General features: G+C 53.9%; 1 long non-coding RNA gene across 5 annotated transcripts in view; it reads right to left on the reverse strand.

Annotated features, from left to right (window-relative positions):
* LOC106976892 (uncharacterized) overlaps nt 1–24,536 on the reverse strand; it is a 368,177-nt gene that overhangs the window by 219,622 nt on the left and 124,019 nt on the right. The window lies entirely within an intron of this gene.

Genomic DNA, 24,536 nt, shown 5'->3' on the forward strand with positions numbered 1-24,536 from the left:
CGATGGCTCCATATTTCAGAAGTCACCTCAGAGGCCAGGCCAGAACTGAAAGTCAGGTCTTCCTGACTCCAAAGCCCTGGCTGATCGATCACGTTTTCCTCCCCCGCTAAAGCTTTTCCATTCACCTGAGTCCAGGAAGTCTGGGTGGAGGGAAATGAGAAACACACCCAGTAACTCCATTCTGAGAATGTCCTGTCCCCGGATGCCCAGCCCATTGCACAGATGATGGGGGTAATATGAACCCTGGAAGCTGTGTCAGATTAACTTCGATGTAAGTTTTATCTGAGCTCAACACTGTCATCTGGTAACATGTGATCGGTAGACATCATGCATTACTCAGGGAACAAAAAATGTAGCTTCACCAGGGATTCTTATCCTAACTGATAATCGGCCCAAAGGGCTGGGGGGAAAGGGGCGAGGGGGCCGCTGCTGGTCTTACCAGCTCTGGAGGGGCCTAAGGCACCTGAAGCAGAGCCAAATCACATTTACAACGGGGTGATTCTCCCCCATTCCAGACCTCCCTCCTGTACCCCAAAGACCCCTGGCACCCTGGCCGCCAAATCACCAAGAAGATGGAGCGAGTGAACACAGGCTCAGAATAAGACTGACAAATTGTGCAAGGGCATTTACCCTCAAGTGGGGGAACAGCTGGAGAAACACGCTCACCCCACAGCCACAGCAGAGGCCAGGTGGCTTGGATTCCCCACCGTCCACTCCTTCTCTCTCCTCCAGGAAAAATTTGGTCACAGGTTGCTTCTCTGAGGCCCCCTGGTTGTCACACTCCTCCCCTGAACGTGTTAGTATTGCAGACGGACCCACAGCAGTTCTGCAAGCCCAGGAGTGCCTGTCTCCTCCCACCAGGTGCTGGGCTCGCCCGTCTGTCCAGCCCCAGCACCCAGCACCCACCAAAAGAGGCTCAACCCCCAGCACTCAGGGAAGTTCCTTGACTGGCAACCCGCTCAGAAGGAAGCCCTCCTGGGCACATCTACGCTCCAGCCACTGGCGCCTCCCTATTTTTAAGGCACTTTTGTGCCTTACTGTCAAAATGCATTCGCCTTATTCCCTGGAGAGGGCAAGAGCCCAGCTCCCTGGTTGTTAGACCGCCTAGATTGGCATCCCAGGTCTACCAGAGTCTAATTCTTAGGGGCTGGAGCAAGTTACCCTCTGAGCCTCAGTTTCTCATCTTAACGTTTATTCATTTTTGAGAGACAGAGAGACACCGAATGCAAGCGGGGGAGGAACAGAGAGAAAGGGAGAGGAAGCAGGCTGCAGGCTCTGAGCTGTCAGCACAGAGCCCGACGCGGGGCTCGAACTCACGGAGTGTGAGATCACAACCTGAGCTGAAGTTGGACGCTTCACCGACTGGGCCACCCAGGCGCCCCTTAAAGGTTTGTTAGTGTCAAGTGAGAGCCTCTGCAGAGCTTAGCATGGGGCCGGACCTGTTGTGAATACTCAGAAATGCCCAGAACATCATTTAAGCAAATGCTCGGGCCTTAACTTCGTAGTCTCCTCCCAGTCAGGAGGAAAAGGCCTCCCCTCCTCCTGTCTCAGCACGATGACTTGGTGTTGGGGCTCGGTCCTCGGGGCCAAGGGAACAAGCGAAGCCCTGGGAATCCATGCAGTGGGTTAACACTCAGCCATCCTCCGGCTGTGCCTCCAGCAGTAAACGGCGGTACGCACGAGAGGTGCTCTACGGACAGGAAAGCAGGAGAGAACCGTACCAGATCAAGCTAACGGCGTCATTTACAAGCACCATCGGTACAGGGCACCCTGCCGAGGCATATCCCCACAGGGCCACCCCGAGCACTCACCATGACCTCAGGACGGCAGGGCACAGCATGAGCCCCATCTCCATCTTACAGACCTGGAAACTAACGGTCGGAGAGGCTACGGGGGCTGCCCGACACCCAGGCGTGACTCTGCAGCCGAATCACCGCTTTGCAAGCTCACTGCTTCCTCCTGGAGAGAACAGCGGCGGTAATACGCATCAGCTCCTGCGGAACAAGAACCTCTTTCCAAGGCAACCAAATTGATGAATGTTTTTAATTACCGTTTTAAACCACACGCACAGAGCAATGTTCCGTGGAAAATGAGGAACCAGAACTTCCAAGTTTCTCCCAGGGTCCAGTCCAGCCAGGTGCTGGCTGCCAGAGCCGGGGGTGGGGAGTCGTGCGCCGGCCAGGGCGGTCAAGATGGGGACGGTCACAGCCCTGCCTCAAGGCACTGAGCCTGACGGCCGGTGTGGTCACTTCCCACCCACAGAGACAAGCCAGGGACAAAGGGGACCAGTCCAGCACAGGGTGACAGGAGTCTCTTGGCTACTCCTCAGGAATCCATCAGTGGCAGCACAGGAGAGAGCTGGGTGCTTAGGGAAGTCTGACACGTCGCTTGTGCTGGGGCCTGGGTGAGGCGGCTGCTACTCAAAGAACGAACGTCCTGCCTGACACTCTGTCTCAAGGACGGGACATTTCACCTGCTCTGCAGGTGACAGAGATACCCTGCATCTGAACCAGGGGGCCTTGGGCTTTCTCAGGATGCTGATAACGCTTCCCTGATGCGGCCTGGGATCACTGCTGGGGCCCAATGCTGTGTCCAAATGAATAAGGAATCAGAGTGCCCACAACCCCAAGGTCCCGAGGAAGTGAGAGGCAGACTGGGGCACAGAGACAGGCCCTCTCCTGTTGTGCTCAGGGCCCTCACTGGCTCTGCCAGTGGAATTGCAAGTGTGTCCTGTGCCCAGGGGTCATCTGCTCTACAACCCAGAGGCAGGGCCATATCATCTTCCTGTCTCCGACAGGAAGGTGAGGGCACAGAGTATGACCTACAGTACTGAATAACTAACGATCGAGAGCATATCATCGGGTCAGTTGGCCTCGAATGCCACTTATATGCTGCCTGGGCAATGGAGCCAACTGGGTACGCTGAAGGCAGCCAGGACCAGCCACTTGGAGGTGGAGGCCCTGGGCTGCTTGGCAGGAGAGAGAGCTGGCCATGAAATGAAAGACTACACAGGGATCCCTGACTTGGAAATCATCAAAATGCCACCGAGGTGGACTACAGCACCTGCAGAAGTAGATGGACGGGACAGCTGTCCCCAAGAAGCCCCTGAGAGCAGGCGCCAGCCCTGGATGTGTTTACTCCCTCTGGAAAAGGCCTGGGGAAAGGACTCTCCTGGAAAGTCAGCAAAGCCAGACAAGCCGGTGAAAGCCTCCAGCCTGGCTCAGCACGGGGCCCCAGCAGTGATCCAGAAGGACATCAGAGGTATTATCAGTGTTGCCCCCAATTCTATGAGGTCCAGCAGGGCTGAACGCAGAGGTGACATATGCACTCAGGACACAGGCTGCTGGGGTCCGAGCTAGTCCTACCAGCTAATGGCTGTGCACCCTGGGCAGTTTACTTGACGCCTCTGATCACCACGTGTTAATCAGGGCTCATAAGAGCAGTTACCTTTGTGGGCTGGGGCAAGGATGCATTCAGGAGACGTGCTAAGTAAGGCGCCTGGTTCAGAGCAAGTGCTTGACTAACACCTAGTTATTCTCAGGGTCTACGTGCCGTCATTATCCGTGTTGCTGGGCACACAGACCAGTCTTGGATTTGAATCCCAGCTCTGCCACTTCCCAGGAAGGTGTCCGTGGACCATTCACTTGACCTTCCTACGCCTTAGTTTGCGTATTACAAACCAGCCCTGCAGGACCGCAAGGATTACAGAGCATGGAGAAAAGCAAGCGGTACCGTATAAACTTTCAGGAATGAAGGCCCCAACCCACACCGAAGGATGTTCTACAGAGCGACTGGCCTGGACTCGTCCAAAACATCAAGGTCAAGAACAGCCAGGGGACTGTTCCAAGATAAAGGGAGGCTGAGGAGACATGGCGACTGAGAGCAGTGGTGATCCGGAATCAGGAAAGCGTGGTCCCAAAGCCCATTACCGGGACAGGTGATGAAACTGTGTGTGGCCTGTGGATTGAATGATACAAGTGTAGCCCCGCTAAATGTCCTGCATTCGATTGATTGTCACCTGGTGGTTCGTGAGAGGATTTCCTGGTTCTTAGGAAACACACACTGAATATTTAGGGATAAAAGGCATGTCTGCAACTTACTCTCAGATGGTTGAGACAAAAACTGTGTGTGTGTATGTGTGTGTGTGTGTGTGTGTGTGTGTGTGTGAGAGAGAGGGGGGGGGGGGTTCCCGGTAGAGAGGGGGGGGGTTCCCGGTAGAGAGAGAGAGAGAGAGAGGGGGGGGGGGTTCCCGGTAGAGAGAGAGAGAGAGAGAGAGAGAGAGAGAGAGAGAGAGAGAGAGAGAGAGAGAGAAGGGGTCCCGGTGGAGTATGAATTAACAATTGCTGAATCGGACTGTATGGTAGGTTCTCTGTATCATCCCTGCAATTCTCTCTGCCAGTTTAAAGCCACGTCAGGATGAAAAATGACAGACAGCCCAGGAGCAGGACAGGAGACGCGGACCTGCTGGGCTGGCCTCAACCATGCACGCATGGCCAAACACAAGCCTTTCCCACAAAAACCATGGCATCTCAGGTACAAATGTTACAACGGATTGTGCAGAAAACTACAAAGGCTGAAGCTGGAATTCAATTTGCACCTCCACCCACTCCAGCTAAGGAAAAGAAAGACAAATGGATGCCTCCTCTGTTACTATGCCCCAGGGCCTGGCTTGGCGGCCTGCATGGGAGGCATCAGGCACTGAGCCGGTGGCAGGGGAGGGTGGGGGAGGAGACAAGAGCAGCAGTGCCCTTGGAGGGGGCAGGGCAGCCAAGGCTGGTGTTCACTATGTGCCAGGTGGTGTTAAAAGAACTTTCTGCACCTGATCCTCCCAAGACACCTTGTGACAAATGCTATCATTATTCTCAGCTCATGCTGTAAGAAACCGAGGCTGGAGGGAAGCTCCCTCGGGGTTTCATCTGCAGCGGCGGGGGGGCGGCTGGGATTGGAGCCCAGACCGCCTCCACCGGATTTCCACAGGCAAAGGGGAGGTGGGCCCCATGGGAAATAGAGCAGCCAGCACTAAGTCCAGCCCCTCCCCTGCAGCCGAGGCCACCTGCCGGGCCATGCAGAGGTCTCAATGCAGTGGGAAGCTACAGGGAGCCGAGACCCCAGGCTCCCCTCAGCGCTGGCCCAGCACTGCACACAGTAGGTGCTCAGCACTTGTTTGTAGAGGCACGCACATTCGTCTTCTTTTGCAAGGAGTCCAGCAATACACGGACAAGAAGACCCAACAACCCAGGATGTGGGTGTCATCAGGGAAGAGAAACAGGTTCGGGGACATGGACGGGTAGGGGTCTTCGTGAAGAACCTTTTTATCCCTTCTGAGTTTCACCTTCTGAATAACTTCCGTAATCAAGGTTTTGTTGGTTTTTTTTTTTTGAGAGAGAGGGAGAAAGCAGGGGAGGGGCAAAGAGAGAGGGAGACACAGAATTTAAAGCAGGGTCAAGGCTCTGAGCTGACAGCACAGAGCCCGACGCGGGGCTTGAACTCATGAACCAGGAGATCACCACCTGAGCCGAAGTCGGACGCTTAACCAACGGAGCTACCCAGGAGGCCCCCCGTGTTTTGTGTTTTTAATACAAAGGAGGCAAAAGAAATCAACCGGGATGCTGCGTAAGCAGGGAGCCATGGCGTGCGGCACAACAAGTTGGGGCACAGCTGTCACTCCCCACACACCCTCCGGCTTTCAGAGGCTGAGGCACGGCAACGGCAATGACTGAAAGCCCAGGAGAAGCAGCACCACCCCTTGCACTAGGCAGGGGTAGATTCGCTCACCAAAGAGGCCAGCCCAGGGGTCCTGAATCCCCAGAGCTGCTGTTTACGGCAACACGGGAAAGCCACCCAACATAACCCTATCACGCTTGTCCAACTGTCACACGCGCCGGGAACCGCGAGCAGTGCCGCTGTCCCTACGGTGACCCGGGAGGTGGGCGGGACTCACACCTTCTCTCAAAAGACACAGGCACGGAATGATGAGGAAAGGTGCTCCCCACCAACGACACAGAAGTCTAGCTCCAGAAACTGGGCTCTGAGACCCTACGTGTCCTCCCCTGGAGGATGAGTGAGGACCCACCACTGTCCTGCGGAGAAAGCATTTGGGGTCAGAGATGGCCAGCTTCCAGACACTGTCCAAGGCGGTCCCACACCATTCGGCTGATAAGCGACACAGAAACTGTGTGCAAATCCTCCCATGGAAACCGAGGGTGCGGTGGCGGAGGGCGGCGTGGAGGAGGGAGGTTTCTGCAGGGTCAGCCTTCCCAGGCGCTTTCCCCTGAAAGCTGGAAGCATCTTACCTCCTGGCCTTCCACCTCAGACTCTCCTGTGTGTACCCACAGTTATATTCAACTTTCCCTTACAAACACCCTCCCACCTCCCCCCGACCCCAGAGGTGTTATTAAATCAACCCCAAAGGTAAATAGTTTTCATTTCTCCAACCCCAAAAACCTCCCTTCCTGCCAGCGCACTCGGGTCTCGTCACCCAGAACATCAAAGCCATTGCTTTCGGTAAAAGCCTCTCGGATCATCAGGTGATGTGTGCAGATAAAAAACAACCTGCCACACGCCAGGCTGTGCCCCCTGTGGGGTGGCGAGCGGGCTGGGAAAAAACAGCGAACTACGGGCAGCCAAGAGCTGGCCCCTTTGTCCAAGTCCAAATCTGCCCGGTGACCTTAAGGGTCCCTTCCCTCCCACTCCAGGCCTCTCACAGAGGAAGGGGGTTGGGCCTAGCAACCTTAGGGTCTCTTTCAGATCTAACATTCACTGATTCCATCGCCTCCTCCCTGCTCAGTCTGTACTTCCTGAACTGTGATGACAGCTCATTTACATACAGGAAAAAAAAAGACTACGTGGTCGCTTACACCCTGGGCTGTAGTTTTTGGTGACTCAGAGGAGAAATACATATTTCCATTCAGCTCAAAAAAGGCATCCCTCCATTCTCCAACTGCCCAAATGATGCAAGTCGCTGGGCCAATGGGACCCCTGGGGAAGTTCCAGGCTACTGGGAGCCCAAACATCAGTGAATGTAAGTTAAACGAGGGAATTTCCCAGGGCGGACAGGTGCGCTGACAGGTGGGCTGGGTGGAGATTCCCCTCCCTGAGTAAAACACCCCTTACCCATTCATTCTCCATCGTAATATGTCTACATTCCTTAGGGGGGCCCAGAAAACACTGGGCTTAACCCTGGCCCAGGGCCCACCATCCGGGAAGTCACACCCCCAGCATGAAGATTACCTCTTCCAGGAAGGCAGTGTTGAACCACCAATGTTGAAAGTGCCCTAAACCCCCTGACTAGAAACTGCATAAGAGCAGCAATGGTGCCTGATGCGCAATAGCTCCGAACATCTTTGCCAACACGGTAAATACTCGCTGAATGAATTAATCCCACAGCTTCCATAAAGCTGAGGCAATTCTAACCCCCAAAATAGTGGGTGCCTGTTGTGTGCTAGGTACTGGGGAAGAAATGGTGAACGCAGCAGACAATTATGCTCACAGCCATCGACCAAAGCAGCTGCTGACAGTGCTGGCAGAAGATTACCTCCAGCTGTCAGCCCTCTTTGGAGACTGCCCTGGCTGAGGACAATGACCTTGCTCAAGGTTGTGCATCCTTCCAACTGAGCACATGTGCAATGACTGGTCAACCCGTTATCTCAATTCTGGCCCATTCCAAAGGGCCATTCCAGCTCTAGAGCGCCCATGGGTTGGCTGAGACCTTTGCTGGGAGACTGGTACGGGCTGACCTCGTCCTCTGCCCACTCTTGAATTCTTCCCCCTCGGCTGCACAGCTGTGGATGCCAAAAGCATGCCGTAATCAACATCTGGCTGACTGATCTACAGCTCAGCATCTGCTTTCCAGGGAACCCAACCGGCATCAAGAAGATTCTTCGGATGGATGCTCAGGCCCGGCGACACCAGGATGAAGTCTCCGGGAGCAGGACAAGCAGAGTTCATTCCTAGATGGCAGCTGCTTCCTTGGAGCGCCCCATTGGCCAGGATGCTGGAGGCTGGGCTCATGGCTATAAGCAATGAGTGAGAGCTCTAAGGCAGCAAACACCTGTTCGTGATGGTGGCTGGAATGTGTGGATGAATCCCAGATCCTTCAGGTAGAGACTCGTTTTCTTGCTCCTTTTCCGCCCGGGCACCCAGTACAGGAAAGGAGCTTGGTGAAATGTCTGATGAACGGTTAGATGATGACCAGATGGATAAATGGATGGATGGACAGACTTGCCTTACTGAACAAGGAAGTCACACCCAAGGAAGCTACACAACGAATGGAAGGTAACAATGATTTGGGGTCAGTTAAAGTAGGTAATTAGTGTAAAGCGTTTGTCACGGTTCTCAAGAAGCATTAATGATGAAGATGCTGAGGAAGCCACCCATGGGGACCTTCCTGGAGAAGGTGAGCAGCTTGGAAGTGACAGAATGGAGGAGGGCACATGAAATAAGAGAAATGAGACATCAGCATTAGCGAACTGAGTCCTGACGCCGCTCATCAGACGTGGAGTAAAATAAACACCCTCTTCACGGAGCCTCCGTGACAGCCCAGAGACGGAAAGTAGAGACAGCGTCTCCAGCCATAACATCCGTCACTATGAAAGCGGGCCAGGACGTTCCCATCACTAGCGGAGGCAGCAGCCAATGGAGGGTCCTGAAAATAGTACTGTGGTTTGGAGACTTAATCCTATAGAGACAGGAAGCCATCGAGGTTGAGGAACAGAGGTACTACGTGACAGAACGGATGCAAGATTTCTTAAATAATCCATCCCTTAGGTTGTTGGCAGTTGATTCAAACCCCTAGTCTGCTCTGCTCCTCAGGCAGATGGGGACCTGGGGGGTGCCCAGAGCCTCCATTCTGAGCAGGCAGCCTCAGGGGCAGAATCAACACCGGAGAACCCCACACCCCGGCCTCAGGCCCCCTAAGAAATGTACAGGCCCTGGGACCATCCTCGTTCAGACACCCACCCCACCCACTGAGAGTGTCCTCATTTCTGAAGATGAAGCCCGGGAAACAGACAGGAGTGCTGAGGGAAAGGGGGGTTAGCAGGAGCCTCGTGTTTGTGCGAGCAAAAGTACGCAAGCAACGAGGACAACGGGAAGAGAGAACATTTATTTGGGAAAATTATGAAACAAGCGATGTAACAGACGGTTTGTTAAGCAGCACAGTGTATTCCAGAAAGCGCAGGTGCTTTTGGCCCATTGCTACTTGTCCCTGAGCTGGGAACATCTAAGAGGCCAAATGCTGAGGCCATCCGAGGGGGCGGGCAGGGGTGACAACCCAGAGCACCAGCCAGGTGTCAGGTGAAGGGGAAAGTCACGGGGAGGCAGTAAAGCTCACAGCTGAAGCACACGGGCTTTTGCCGCCAAGCGACCTGGGCTGGAGGTGAGGCCCCGCCACTTCCTTCCACTTCCTTCCTGCTCAACCTGGCCTCGGCAAAACCCACCTCCCTGAGCCTCAGGCCTTATCTGTGATCAAAAGAGCAAGGTGCCTGCAGACAGGAACCAAGCCTATGCAAAGCACTGACACACAGGGTGCTCGAAAGTGGACAGGGGACGCAGCGTTAACAGATCGCGGGTCACGGGCCTACTGAGGAGCCGTCCAGAGCTACCCCCTCCCACAGCTCGCCACCCATCCTGAGGGCTTCAAGAGTCTTGTGTGAGGCCCCTCCCGGGGGCTTGATGGAGCTGGGGTGAGGACACCAGGGGGACCATACCCCGATTTAACCCAAGCACCTAGATGTCAGTTGCCAAACGAGTTTGAGAGCTTTGAGAAAGCATCCTCTTGCTTTCCTACGGAAAGAAATGAAGCTTCGGGAAACCCAGGGCCTCATCTAAACTCACACAGCAAGTCAGTGGCCGGGAAAGAAACAGTGCAGCTGGAGACCCTGAATCTCAGGCAGTTGGTTCAAAGACTGGAGTTGCTGCATGTGGACTCCAAGGTCAACCGCTCAAGGGGCTCCAACGTCTTGGCACCGAAAGGTCCACAGCCCCCACTCTCAAAGCCGAGTGAAAAGAGCAAAAGGAAAAACAAGTGGAGAATGGAATTCTAGGCAGACAGAGGTGCCCCTCCACTTCCCATAACAGGGACAGCCTCCCCCAGATCCCTCCCTGGAGCTGGCCCAGCACGGGCTGAGGAACATAGGCCCTCAAGGCCGTCAAGGGGACCCAATCCATGCACATTAAGAATGACAGAGGGAAGGGGCTACGGAAGAGAAACCAGTCACCTCCACGTCGAGAAATCACAGGCTCTCTTGACGCGTCCTCTCCAGACTCTGGCACGGTCTCCGTGTGCCCACAACTCAGGCCCGTCCAAGTGGTTATGTAACTTCTCCCCGGGCAGGGAGGACAGAAGAACAAGACTTCTCATAAGTGACAATGATTTCAAGTGACTACAGGTAAAGTCTCAACCCAAGCATCAGCCCAGACAGAAGAAGAGAACCCTGGCATCAAAGAACGGACCCATCCTATAGAAATCGTGCACAACGGCCATTCAACTCCAGCCTCCTCAGTGCCCGGCCCTGCTGGGCTTTCCATGAGTGATCACTAATTCTGAAGGCCAGCCACACCATCCCCAAGTCACAGACGGGTAAAATGAGGCCCAGAGAGCTTCCCCAAGACACCGTCAGATTGGAATGCATAGCGTGTGGAGCATCCTATGCCAGTAGCAAAAACTATGTAGTAAAGCCCTTCCTCAAGTCCTGCTGCTTTTCCCCAAACCCTTCCCCATTGGACGTCCTCGTTTTAAGGGCATTAAGTCTACACGAGATGGCTTTTATTCAACAAGAAAGATGCGGATTGCCCAGCACGGGAGGGGTGCCAGCAACGGGGAGGCTGACTTCATTCATGCCATAGAGGGGAGGCCTGCTCCAGATAGGGGGTGGAAGAGGTGACCTCTGAGGTTGCTTTCACCCTACGATTCTGCGAGGTGAAACTGAAATTTCCCTTCCCGCGCAAGTATTCCCAGTTGGCTGAACGGAAGTTTTACTCTTGCGGGGGCAGCCAGCCTCCTCGAAACCCATCCGGCTTCTCCCAACTAGCCCCGGCCTTCGTGGGGAGGGGGGAAGGGTCCAGCTGGAGAGTGAAGGGATATAGCAGGGTCAGAGATAAACAGGACCGGAGGAGCCTCCTGACCTCACAGGATGTGGGGAGGTGAAGCAGTGAGAGAAAATGAGAGAAAGCTATCCAGAAACGCAGACGGCACCACAAACAGAGATTCAACAGGCACACACGGGAACTTTTCTTCTTCTTTTTCTTCTTCTTCTTTTTTTTTTTTTTTTTGTTTTAGCTAGGAAGCCCAAAAATAGTTGAAAGAGTTGTATCTCAAAGCTTTCTGAAGAAAAACCACGCCTTGTCCACGACACAAATCTAGGGGGAAAGAGTGTGAAGTGTGAAGTCATGGGGACCACAGGGCCCAGTTCAGATCTCACCCAGAAGAGCTTCAACCCCAGCCGCCGTTCCACGCGGGAGCCAGGGTGCTAATCAGCATTTCACACAAAGGCTCAGCTCTGAAGCTCACTCGTTTTAAGTAAAGGCTGCCTCACCACCGGCTCGGCTTGAAGGCTTCCGCGTGGAGAGTAACGCAATTGGCAGGAACAACAGCCAAAAGCAGCACTTCCAAAGAGAGTGGGTAAACAAGCAGACGAAAAAAATTTGGCCTCGTTAAGGATAAAAAAAAAAAAAAAAGCATAAATTTAACAAGAGACCGTTTTGCGTCTACTGAGTTATAATTTTTTAAGCTAATAACAGCCGGTGTTGACGAGGCTGTGGGGCAACTGGCACACCCACCTGTTGATGGTGGCAACGTGGACAACCTTATTTGAATGTAATTTGGCAATACGGGTCGAGAGCCAGAAAACTGCGCCTTTTGACTCAATCATCCTTCTGCGGAGAGTGTGTCCAAAGGATTTTCCGAGAAGGGAAGAGAGATACGCACAGAGATGTTCAAAGCACTCATAATTTCTACAGCAAACCACTAGGAACCTTAATTTGTCAACAACAGAGAACTGGCGAAGAATATAATTTATCGACTTGATGAGTACTTTCAAAAGGATCGTTCAAGGGGTGCCTGGGTGGCTCAGTCGGTGGAGTGTATGACTTCGGCTCAGGTCACGATCTCACACTTCACGAGTTCGAGCCCTACATTGGGCTCTGTGCTGACAGCTCGGAGCCGGGAGCCTGCTTTGGATTCTGTGTCTCCCTCCCTCTCTCTGCACCACCAACCCCCCCACCACACCTGCCTCACTTGTGCCCCCTCTCTCTCTCTCAAAAATAAACATTTAAAAAAAATTTTTTTAACGATCATGTGTCAGGCACTTCAAAAAAATGGAAAAATGCCTATGATACAACATCAGGTAAAAAACAGACTATGAAATTTCCCAGACCTATGCCTATGTGAAATTGTAAGTTAATGTATGGACAGACATACCACACATCTGAAAGCAATCTGACTGGCAAGGGGGGGGCAGGGTTACTGATTTTGTTTTCTTGTCCATTTCCATTCTTCATGCAATAAATGACAGCAGTATTGATGCTGATGACTATCTCGTATTGGCCAAACTTCAATAATATATAGGAAAGAAATGGGTGGAACTCTGGCGCACTAGAAACAGAATTCAGGAGGTGAGAAACGATCAAACCCCAGAGGCATCTGAGGAGCAAGTGAAAGAACCATGACCTCTAATCAGAGAACAGAAAATGCAGGCACCCATGGGGTCACACATTAGCGATGTCAGTCTCGCAGGCCCCGTGGTGCTTCTGGCAGTATCTGGTCATCTCAGCTTTATGAGATCAGTTTTCCTCCTCTCTGCCACGCCCACGGTGCTCAAACAGGAATAGAAAAGCCCGGATCTGTATATATTTAAATGCTCATCCTCCTAAAACAAAATTCTGCTGAGAGGCCTAAAAATAATTTAAACACCGAATTTCCCAAACCAAGTCTTTTTCAGAAAGGCAACTCAGACCAGTTTCTACACGTGGAGCCCAATCAAGGTCGTATGGGACTTTCATTTTCTATACGGGAGGACCCAGGTGGGAATTCCGGTGTGAACAGCAATCTCAACAGACAGCTGTCCCCTTGGCCTGGGCAGGGGCGCTCAACGTGGGGATCAGCACTTGGGAATCACAGGTGATCTGAGTCCAGTCCCGACGCCAGCCTTACTAGCCCTGTACCGCCGCACCTGTCCTCGTACCCTACGACCTCAGATCTGCCTCCATCCAGTGGGGATACTGCAGAACCTTCTTCATAGGGGCTCGGGGTGGGGGGAGTAGGGAGACCCCAAGCACTCCATACAGAGCCAGGCAACACTGGGCGCTAAGTGCGGGCTCGTTTTGTCACTCTCCTTCCCTTGTCTGATTTGTCTCCAAGGACTTCATGTGCCACGTGTGGGGAGGGACGGCACACAGGCAAATGACCAAGCACTGCTCAAGCCTGGCTGCCAGGAGGATCTCCTGGTGGGTCCCTCCCAGCACAATTACATCAGATTCTCTGGCGGGGAGGGGCCCAGGCACAGCAGTTTCCTAAAGCTGACCCTGTGGTGCCACAGGGCTGTGGCACATCTAGCTCGGGCAAGAGCAGCCAGTAATTTCTCCTCCAAAGCCCCAAGCCCACGATTGCGAGAGGAGGGAATCTTTCTCAATGTATTTAGGCCACAGTTCAACAGCTCCTCTTGGAACAGGCGCTCGCTCTCTGAGTGACTGGCAAATGGCAAGGGCTTCCCCCACTCCCTGCCTCCTGCTCAGCCCAGGATCTCCTGCAAAGCAGAAGAGCAGGCCAGCTGGAGCCACCTGGCTCACAGAGGCCACTGGAAACCACCTGACCAACAATGGAAGCGACACTGATGAGCCCAGGGCCATCCCTGCCCGACCCTGGTCTTCCGCCCGTCCTGTGCGGACTCGTGTGTCCCTGCCACAGAGGCAGCAGATGGCAAGGGCCGGGCCTCCTCCTGGGGTGCACGGTTTCCTGAGGCTGCCAGCCCCGCACCTCTGGAAGGAACAGGTGGAGAGTGCAGGATGACCCCTCCTCTGCGGAGTGGGCAAAACCTTCTCCGCGCTGCTGGGGGAGAGGCCGTGCGCCCCGTGCCAGGCCCAGAAGAGGCTCTCAACCGCTGTGGCAGGAGCTGTGGTTGGTGTCGCCACTGCAGGGAGACACAGGGGCAGCCGTTCCGGGGGAACATTAACCCTCAACCCCAGGGTGCAGCAAGAGCGGCTGAGAACCTGCGGGCTCCGGGGGGCAGGCTGCCCGGCATCTCCCCGGTGAAGGGACCAGCCCGGCTGCTCTTGGCCTGGGTAGAAGATGCTTATGGGGCCCTCTTCCACACTCTGCCTGGAAGACTCATTCCGCAAGACTGTTCAAAGGCCAGGCCTCTGCTCTTCCTTTCCCCATTCCCAAATGACCTGCAATAAATGCTCCCTGGACCTGAATTACCAGAGGCCACATTTCCGGCACAATGGCGAGCGGCCAAGAACCTCCATGCACAATCACCCACGGGAACTCCGGAAACCCTCACAGTAAGCTTTTGGAGTCTCTGCTGTCCTTATCCCCATTTTACAGATGAGGAAAGTGGGGGCACAGATGTCGCACGGCAGAGTTGGATCTTAAGAGCCTGGCAGGTTCCGGAGGCTGGGCTCTCCCATTCTGCCCTGGCTCAAGGGCTGCTGCTTCTCTGATTCCTCCCTTTGGTCAAAACACATTATTGGGCTCCTGCTGTATGCCAGCCCAGGGCAAGGGGCTGGAGACACAGCCGGCCCTCTCAAGAACTCCCTTAACGCTAATATTCCTGAGGCCCTCACAAGCAATTCTGAACAGATCAAGTACTTGTGAAAATCTCTCTAAGCCAGTTGGACCTCGGCCACCTCCTGCAGAGGCTGGGCACGGGGTGGGAGCAGGGGAGCACCAGACTATGGGGTTGGGCAGACCTAGGTGTGAAGGCCAGCTGCCCACGGACAAGCTTTGTGACGCAGGGATGCCCCTTTCTGACACTTCTCCGCAGAGCGGGGGTAATGGGAGCCCTCCCGGAGCTTCTCTGCGGGGCAAATAAGAAACTGTCTGCAGAGCGCTCATAGTAAGCAACAGGGAACTTCTGTGGGACCAAATGCCAGTCTGAGGACAACATGAGCCACGGGGTAGTCAGTGACCGATTCAAGAGACTGATGGAATTTGGGGCAGGGGTGAGGAGCCCAGGAGGGGCCCCCAAGGGTATCCCGGAAGGAGAGGGTCTGAGATGGATTGGGTAGATTTTAGGTAGGTCAGAGATGCTCCCCACCCAAGAAGAAAGGAGATGGGATAGCCAGAGGGTGGGGTTACTCCCTGGTTGGGGCACACTATGGGTTGCAGTCTTGGATGACTGGGACAGGGACAAACAGATTTCAGCAGAGTTAAAGACAGATCCTGAGACATTGTAAATGCCAAGAATAATGAACAAATGAGGGAGAGAATGTCAAATCCTATCAACAGAGATGAATACCAAAATGCATTTATGGACTCACAATCCCAGGCTCTAAATGGAGTCAGGAAAGCCCTCACTTCGGGAAAGGATGGGATTCTCTTCTGTGTTAGTCTCCTAGAGCTGCCATACGCACAAATGACTACAAACCAGGTGGCTTAGACAGCAGAAAGCTATTGTCACACAGTTCTGGAGGCTGGAGGTCCAAAACGGAGGTGTCAACAGACCCCTGCTCTCTTGGAAGGCTCTAGAAAGAATGCTTGCTTGCCTCTCTCCAGGCTTCTGGCTGTTGGGAGATCTGGCAGATGCAGGGGTCTATCTCTGTCCCCGTCTCCGCATGGCCTCTGTCCCTTTCCATATCCATATGCTCTCACAAAAACACCAGCCACTGGATTCAGAGCTCGTCCTACTCCAAAACGACCTCATCTTAACTCGTTGACATCTGCACAGACCCTATTCCCAAAGAAGGTGACATTCACAGGTACTGAGGATTAGCACACCTTTCTGGGGTACACAATTCAACCCACTACCCCTAATCACAACCTCTCAGATATGCCCCACTGGCCAGCTTTCACCTAAGCCGGTGTCCAGGTCAGCTGTGACCTCCCAGGATCTTCAGCTGACAGGGACTCACAGAGCCCCTAACACAGAGCCTGGGCACCGCCTGTCTGTCAAACCAGAGAACCTGGTGCACGTGCCAGCCTGGCCCTCATCCCAGGAACTCTTAGCCGCCGCATTCACATCAGTATTACCTTGGCTTCTTCCTAATGGTACTTCTGAAAAGGGTCCGGGTCCACCTCCACCCCCACCCCCACCCCACCCCACCGCTGACCCAGAGCTCACGCTCAAGAGGCACCCAGGTGCAGGGCGTCTGGACAACAGAGGTTCCCAGACCCGTACCTGTTACAAGGGACAGTTGAGCACAGATCCTGTTCCCTAAGAGGCCAGGCAGGTGGGTGTTACTGCAAAGGGGTCACGTGCACTGCTGGGTGCGGTAGGTGTGTCCACACAGCTCTGACAGATCCAGAACCTTCTCCCTCGCAGCCGCCTGGAAAACCCCGTACGGTGCATTTGTCCCATCAGCCCGGCGGTCCCTCCACAAACATTGCCTAGGCTCCACTCTGCTGCCTGTGATCGTCAGCCGGGCACAAGTGCAAACGAAAAAGGCCATCAAAGAGCAGGAGCTGGCACTCCAAGGTCACAGGATCCCGTAGTATCCCTTCAAACCCCAAAGTGCCCTCCCAAGGAAGCACCCAAGCACACCACAGGCATCAGTAAATGTTAGTTGTGGTAAGCTGACCAGACAGACTTTTCCAGTCCATAAGCGAGGCCTGTGTATGCCCAAATATTTTTCAGTATCCTGCTGTGTGACCTTGGGCAAGTTACAGAACCCCACGAGGGAGCTCATCTCCTTATCTAGATGGATGACCCTGAGATTAAAAGGAGTCTTGAAGTACTTGGCATACTTTTCCTTTCCATCTTTGTGGCAGAAAGACTGACCAGGTAAGCTGTCCTTCTTTTAAGAGAGGTCTCAAAGTAGGTTGCAAAAACACAGCGTGAGCCTTCCCTGAAGTGGCCTCATTCTCTGCAGCGCCATGGAGCACGCTCTAGACCCAGCGGGACTGAGCCTTGCGTTAGGGCTTAGGCAGGGGCACGTGCAGACCCGTGGTTCTGTCCAGAACACAGCCCTTCTCAGGGTGGCCACAATGTTAGCACCTGTCACTCACCTTCCCTCCCACTAACACTGTGTTGCGAGCCTACGCTGTGCCCCACAGTGGGGCCTGGGGGATAGGGTGACAAAGAGACAAAGCCCCAGCCTTCACAGGACTGATCCTAGAGTCCTCTTCTCCCTCTACCCCTTCTCCAAGCCCCCAGGAGTTAATCCTCCTTCCTCTGGATCCACTGCCCAGTTCATTCCTGATCTTCCACAAGAGGCCCCCAGTCCAGTTCCCATTCAAAGAGAAACCCTGCCCTCCTCCGGACCTCTCCCTTCACCACAGTGGGTGGAGAGTCATTCCTGTACAGAGCACACAACCTACCATCATCCTGGGGCGACATCCCAGGAGGCTCCAGAAACAAACACTCATTACCGGAGGAGCTATCAGGTGACCAGCCTCCAATCAGTCTCCCCGAGCTGGTGTCAGCAGTCTATGGGGGTCCCCTGCTGGGTGTGGGGGGCCTGCAGGAAAGGGAGGGAGACGCTCTGACGTCCCCACTGACAGACACTCCCTGCTATGAAGCTACAAGATGCAAGGTCGAACCCGATAGACGTGTGGCTTGCACAAAGCCCTTCCCACGCCCCTCTATGGCCTGAGCTTGGTTCTCACATCTTAGCTGAACCACAGTCCAAGCAGGGACTGCCCTGAGCTCCATCTGGAAAGGCTCAGAATTGCCAGCCAGCCCTTACTAATGAGGAGCGTCAAGCTGAGAACCTGGAAACTCTTTAGAGAGCCAAAGAAGTCAGGTGCCCCCAGAACCTCAGACCTGAAGTTCTGCCCAATGGGGTGGACCCAAGCCATCAGCTTAAATTTAAACAAATGAAAATGAATCCACATTAGAACTGTTGTTTCTCTGGGGCACCTGGGTGGCTCAGTCAGTTGAGCGACTGACTCTTGATTTCAGCTCGGGACATGATCTCACGGCTGTGAGATGTGCTGACAGCCTGGAACCTGCTTGGGATTCTCTCCCTTTCTCTCGCTGCCCCTCCCCTGCTCTTGCATTCTTGCATATACGTCCTTTCTCTCTCTCTCTCTCTCTCTCTCTCTCTCTCTCTCTCTCTCAAAATAAATAAATAACCTTTTTTTTTTAATTGCTGTTTCTCAGATGCTACAGCTGTATTTAGAGCACTCAGCAGCCACCTGTGGCTAGGGGCTCCCGTATCAGCCAGTGCAGGTTACAGGACATCTGCACCCCCACAGAAAGCTTTTCACTGCTCCAGAGGCTCTCCCTGACTGCCCGGATGTGGAACAAGACCCAGCCCCCCCACCTCTCTGCCCCCATCTACACCCGGTTTCGCAAAGGCGTAGTGGAAAAGACCTCTGCGGGAGGAGAGATCCGTCCTTGCTCAGAAAGGAAGGAGAGGAGGGTACAGTCCCAGAACCTGAGGCCCACCTACAGCTCTGCCACTTACCAGGTGTGTGACCCCAAGCAACTGGTGTGGCCTGCGGGTGCCTCAGTTGCCTCAGCCGTGTAATGGGAGCGAAGATATGCACCCTGCCTCTTCCTGCAGCTTTTTGGACTCCTGAGTGCCTCCAAAGGCTAAGGAAGTCCCGCATCACGGGGCGGTAACGCCGGAAGTAAAACCCCTGCTGAAGTTTGCCTGCTGTGATGTTATTAGTATCCTTCGTCCCTCGGTTAGGAAAACAGCAGCTATATTGATCCACCAGAATTTAACAGGCCTCTTAGTAATGAAATTTAATGGAACACAAACCAAGTAAGTGACCCTCTCAGCACACCCCCTGCAAAACCTCCTACAGCTGGAACTGCAATTAGTCTCTTTATTACTTAATTCTCTTTGGCTGGTTTTCCAGCCCCGACTCTGCGTTAACATCGGGCAGCCTCCCGAGGACCTCCGCCATCAGCTGCCGGCCTCATCAGAGCCTTGGGCTGCCCACTGCTGTCTCCCAGGAGCTAAGAACAGGGCCAGTGCATGAAAGGCACAACCAGTAAATATTTCTGCACGGATTAACCGCTGGCCTCCTGTTTCTGACGGGAGGAGCAGGCCCGCCGCGGGGCAGAAAGCACCCGGGTCTGGGAGGAAGAGGCTCCTCACAGAAGCTGCTGCCGTCGGGCCTGCCCTAGTGCGGTCTCCATGGAGCACCTTTCCGTCCCCCCCTGCCCCCGTCTGCCAGTCCTGCCCGCCCCCCACGCTGCTCCTCACACAGTCTGCCTGTGAGCCCTCTGGCTGGGTTCCCTCCTCCCTCCTCTGGCGGCAGCCTTGGTGGGTGGGGACACGGCCATCCCCCACTGGCCACCCAGCCGTTCACAAGAGTCACGGGAAGAAGAAATAATCCCAGAACCGGAAGGAGACTCCAGCTGCCCAGTCGACATAGATGCAAAGTAAGAGTCAGAGAAGTGGGGCAAACCGCCAGGATGGACCCCGGGCACCCAGACCACAGACCCCGCTGGCCTCTGCATCCAGCCTAACGTGGACTTCTTGCCTCATCAGCTTCCTCCCCAGACAGAGCAGTCCCTGATGTCTCCCAGGTGCCAAAGCCGGTGCCTGGCACAGAGCAGATACGTATATGTCTGTTGAGTGAATATCTGTCAAATGAACCAGGAACTCAAGGGAGAAATATATAAAGTTAGTCTTAATATTGCAAATGCTGCTCGAAAACAGGGCCGCCTTCTGAGTGGCAAAATGAAAATTATCTAAGGAAAAGTATCTGTCCCTCTGGGCTCGTACTGCGGGGAAACGCTCTGCCATGGTTTCGTCAGAGAGGGCAGGAAAGGGTGAAAGGAACAGTCCTTGGAGGCCTTCCCGTAGCAGCTGTGACCCAGGTAGTACCCAGCAGACATCTACCAAGGCTTACTGGGTCTGGACCTGGAGAGAAGCTCTCACTACGGGGAAAGCAGGCAGTTAGCAAAGCCTGGTAGTGACAGAGGGGAGGTCAGGACCCAGACAGCAGAGGAGGGCACTGGAGTCAGCCCGGGGCAGGGGCAGGAAGCCTCCCTGGAGGAGGAGGCAGACCCTAGAACTTGAAACACACACAGTAGATACCTCCAGGAGGAAGCGACTGCTGGGCCAGATGAGACCCCGATTTCGTAGGGGAAAGAGAGGAACCGTGGGCCAGGTCAGACCTCCCAGGTACACCCTCTCCCAAACACCCCCCTTTCCCAGACCACCTCAGCGGGGATCTGACATCAATCACACAACTGTAGATCTCAGTCTGCTCCTCCATTAAAGAGGGACATTAAAGTGGAGAAGACCCCCCATTAGAAAAAAAGTCCAAGCCTGGAATTTAGGAGACCCAGGTCCTAGCCCCTCTGAGTCCCTCAGCCCTCTTGCCTACAAAATATGGTCACAGCAAAACTAGATGATCTTTTTTTTTTTTAAGTTTATCCATTTATTCTGAGAGAGAGCGAGACAGCACTTATGCTAGTGGGAGTGGAGCAGAGAGAGGAGGAGAGAGAGAATCCCAAGCAGGCTCCGTGCCATCAACGCGGAGCCCGATATGGGGCTCGAACCCACAAACCACGGGATCGTGACCTGAGCAGAAATCAAGAATCGGATGCTTAACCACCTGAGCCACCCAGGCGCCCCATAACTAGATGATCTTTAACGCTGAAGCTGAACTAAAAAAATCGGGGGTGTGGATTACACCCATCCCAAGGTGCTGGTTTCCAGGTGATGAAGGAATATGTGTCAAAAGCCCATCGAACCGCAAAGCAGAGCACTTGAGGATAACGGGTGGAGCAACTACCTCCTGAGTGTGGGAGACACTGCCCAGGGCTCCACTCCCCTTGTCTCCTCGTCTCACAACAAACCTGTAACATACGGACGTGCTCCGATTGTACCCATTTCACAGACCAAAAGAAGAGGCTATACAATGTTAGCCACTGTTGAAGCCAGGGCTCAGACCCAAGCGAGGGTCCTGAGAGCCCCCACAGATCACCACCACTCGTCCGACAAGGACTGGAAGCTGAACCCTAAGGGTGTGAAGCACCCAGGAACATCCTTCGCTTTTTAGTTTTGCAGAACAATCCATGCTGTTAAGTGGTTCTGACACGAGAACTGTGTGATGGGAGTCAAGGGCACACGGCTCCACCTCGGTGGCGTAGATGGGGCTGTGGTCTTCCATCTTGGGAGCCTTCGGGACAGCTGTCCAGGAGGACCTCGACTTGCTGGTGAGGCTGCCCTGGGTGCAGGTCTCACCCACCCTTAGCTGTTTACCCACCCCTGCAATGGTGGCTCCAGTCCAGACTCATGCTGACCCTAGCCCCAGGGCCGCCAGATCATTTCTCCTTCACCTGATCGTGCGCGCACACACACACACACACACACACACACACGCACGCACCCCATTTCCTGGCACCAAATTTCCTGGTGCGAGGCACCAAATCCACACAGGGACCTTCAGACACTGGCAGCATGGTGGATTCTTTCCCTCCCATAAACCCCCAAGCTCACTCAGGAGCTTCTCTTTCTACTGGGACCCCTCTCCCAGGTCAGGCCCCTGTCACCTGTCTGCCATTTTCCGTATCTTGTGTCTGTAATGCAGCAAGGGCAAGCTTTCTGAAATGCTAACCTCACTCTCGCGTCTCCACAACTCTCCACTGTCCTCAGCACAAAGTCACATGGTCTTTCCAAGGACCTGGTTGGTCTCCACTTCCCTCTCCCCTTCCTCCTCCAATGCAGAGCACTCCTGCCGGTCGTCTCTTCCCCAGGCTAACTCACTCCTTCCTTCCTTCCTTCCTTCCTTCCTTCCTTCCTTCCTTCCTTCCTTCCTTCCTTCCTTCCTCCTTCCCCTAACTCCTTCCTTCCTGTCCAAGCCCACACCATGGAAAGCTGTGTGTGCTTATGGCAACCTGTGCCCCCAGCAGAAACTCAGACTCGCTACTGTGATTACCTGACCTTTCCTCCAGATGTCCCCTGCCTGGAGACCAAAAGCTCCCCAAGGGAAGAGAGCATCCTGCTTATTTCTGTGCTTCCCGGATACAGCACCGTGCCTGGCCTGTAGTATATGCTCTATGAAACAGTCGCATAGTGAGCCGTGTACTACATTTTGAAGTGTCCTAGGAAGCTGAAACAAGGTATCCCTATCAGGATTTAAACAAAAAACAAAAAAACAGAAAAGGATTTTAGCTATGCCTCAGTTATTGCATCTGCAAAGTGGAGACAGACTCCAGAACGGGTGGGCAGGAAGGAAGTACTCAAAGCAAGCCCCGCAGAGGCCTCCAGCGATAAGTGTTCTCTTTTCCTATCTTCAGCTTGCTCATTTCCCTATCAGGGTACATCCATCCAGAAGGCTCGTGGGTGACAGGCTCGGCCACGAAGATCCTATCTGCCACCAACTGAACTTCAAAAGCGTCTTTATCTGCAGGCCCACCTCAAGGAAGGTCGATTCCCAGCCCCTCCTGGTAATCCTTTTATTCTAGGCCTGCCAGGCACACCCATCTAGCCTTATCAGCAACACCCCAAAGCTGTTGTCTTTCCAGGAAGGGTGTCTCCTATCTACAGACCTCCAGGAGGTGAGAGGAAGTGAGAGCCACCAAGGCCTGATCCTGGCTCCTGCCGTAGGCTGGGTGACCTGGGACCAAACAGCCCCTCTCTCGGGGGTTCACTTTCCCCTGTTTTCCCCTCTGCATAAGGACTCAATTCTCCTCCATCTTGGAAAATGCTATAATGATAATAATAACAACAACAACAACACTTAATAATTTCAGGGGCTGAGCCAGATACGCAGAATTGATACCTTGACTGTCTGCGTTAATCCCTTCTGGCAAACAAGGGGAACTGGTAAGCAGAAAGAAACCAGGGATATTTCCAGGAATTCTGTTATCCGGGTTTTGCTGCAGATGACAAAAGAGCAGTAGGCAGGAGAGACCTTCTAAGAACAGCTTGCTAAACTGTGGCAGACCAGAGCAAGTACGGATACAGCAAGAGAGCAAGCACTGGGGAGAGTTCCCTAAGGCCAATTCCCTGCTCCCAGGAACCGAGTGGACCGGAATAAGAATCCTGTAGGGGCCTCTCCTGTATGTTCGTTTGGGGGCAGCAGGAAAGGGGTGAGAGTCTGGCGGAGAAGGCTCCCAAGGGGCTGGCCACCTCAGCCCTAATCTGCTCCTGGCATTGCCCACCGGGCTTGTTCTCGGCCTCCGAGAATTTCAGACACCGAATGCTTAACAGGACACCTGCAACAGCCTTAAGCAGGGCCCGGCACAGAGCAGATGTCGGCTCCTTGCCTCCTCTCCTTAAGGAGCTTGTCATGAGCAGAGCAACTCTGGATGCAGACAATGGAGCTTTTACCTTCTATATCTCCAGGATCTAGCAACACTTGGAAGACACTAGTTAGTTGCTCAATAAACGCTCAGGAAGTGCAGGATTAAGATGAAAACATGGATAGGAAGCCATGAGGACAGATGGATGCAAAATGCGCTCAGCACTCGGGATACGTCCCCCAGCTCCCCTGCCCTTCTTCCCTTAGAGCCACAGAGGCACCCGCCCTCCCCACGACTGGACACTTAGCCTTGAGGGGCAGTGTCAGGCAATGGCAAGATGTGAGGACCCAGGTCAACCGTCAGGTTTCAGCCTTAGTGCTACCAGTTACAAGCTCTGTGAACACAGACGACCTCCTGAGCCCTCAATGTCCCTGATGCAACAGCATCCGTCTCGTGGCGAGTTCTGAGGGCTCCATGAGTTAACACGCCTAACGTGCCCAGAAATGGGCCTGGCACAACGGTCCCCATGCCCGTGGCCACATGATCATGGTTCCTATTCTGCTCCTCGACGCGGCAGCACACAGGCACAGCCCTGGAGTCACTGGGCCGTGGAAGGCACACAGCCCCGATTCCAGATCACAGGGGTCAAGATACACTTGAACTTTGGACCTGGAATCCGAAATCCCGGGGTCATATCCTGGCTCTCCCCCATGTGGCCTCTGGCACATTCCTCATCTGGAAAACAGATCTGTAAACCTGCTCTGTCTTCCCCCAGGGGAAGATCAAATAAAACAGAAAGCATAAAGCTTGTTACAGTGGGTACCACAGGCGCTAAATAATTCTATTTATTTAAACGGATGAATTACAGGGGCGTCCGACTTCGGCTCAGGTCATGATTTCACGGTTCGTGGGGTCGAGCCCCACTTCGGGCGCTGTGCTGACAGCTCAGAGCCTGGAGCCTGCTTCGGATTCTGGGTCTCCCTCTCTCTGCCCCTCCCCTGCTCGCACTCTGTCTCTTAAAAATAAATAAACATTAAAAATTTTTTAAAGAAAAAAAAAAAGCAACAGCGAGAAGTACAGCCCACACCTCATTTTCCCCTTCCTGCCCACGACATCGCCTGCCTTGCCGCTCTGGGGATCACAGTGGCATTAGCCGCACAACATATGCTGCTACCCTTGGAAGAAGGTAACCACAGGCCTAACTGCATACCAGAGCAGGGGCAA

This window comes from Acinonyx jubatus, chromosome F2 (assembly GCF_027475565.1).
Source record: "Acinonyx jubatus isolate Ajub_Pintada_27869175 chromosome F2, VMU_Ajub_asm_v1.0, whole genome shotgun sequence".
NCBI classification, from domain to species: Eukaryota; Metazoa; Chordata; class Mammalia; order Carnivora; family Felidae; genus Acinonyx; species Acinonyx jubatus.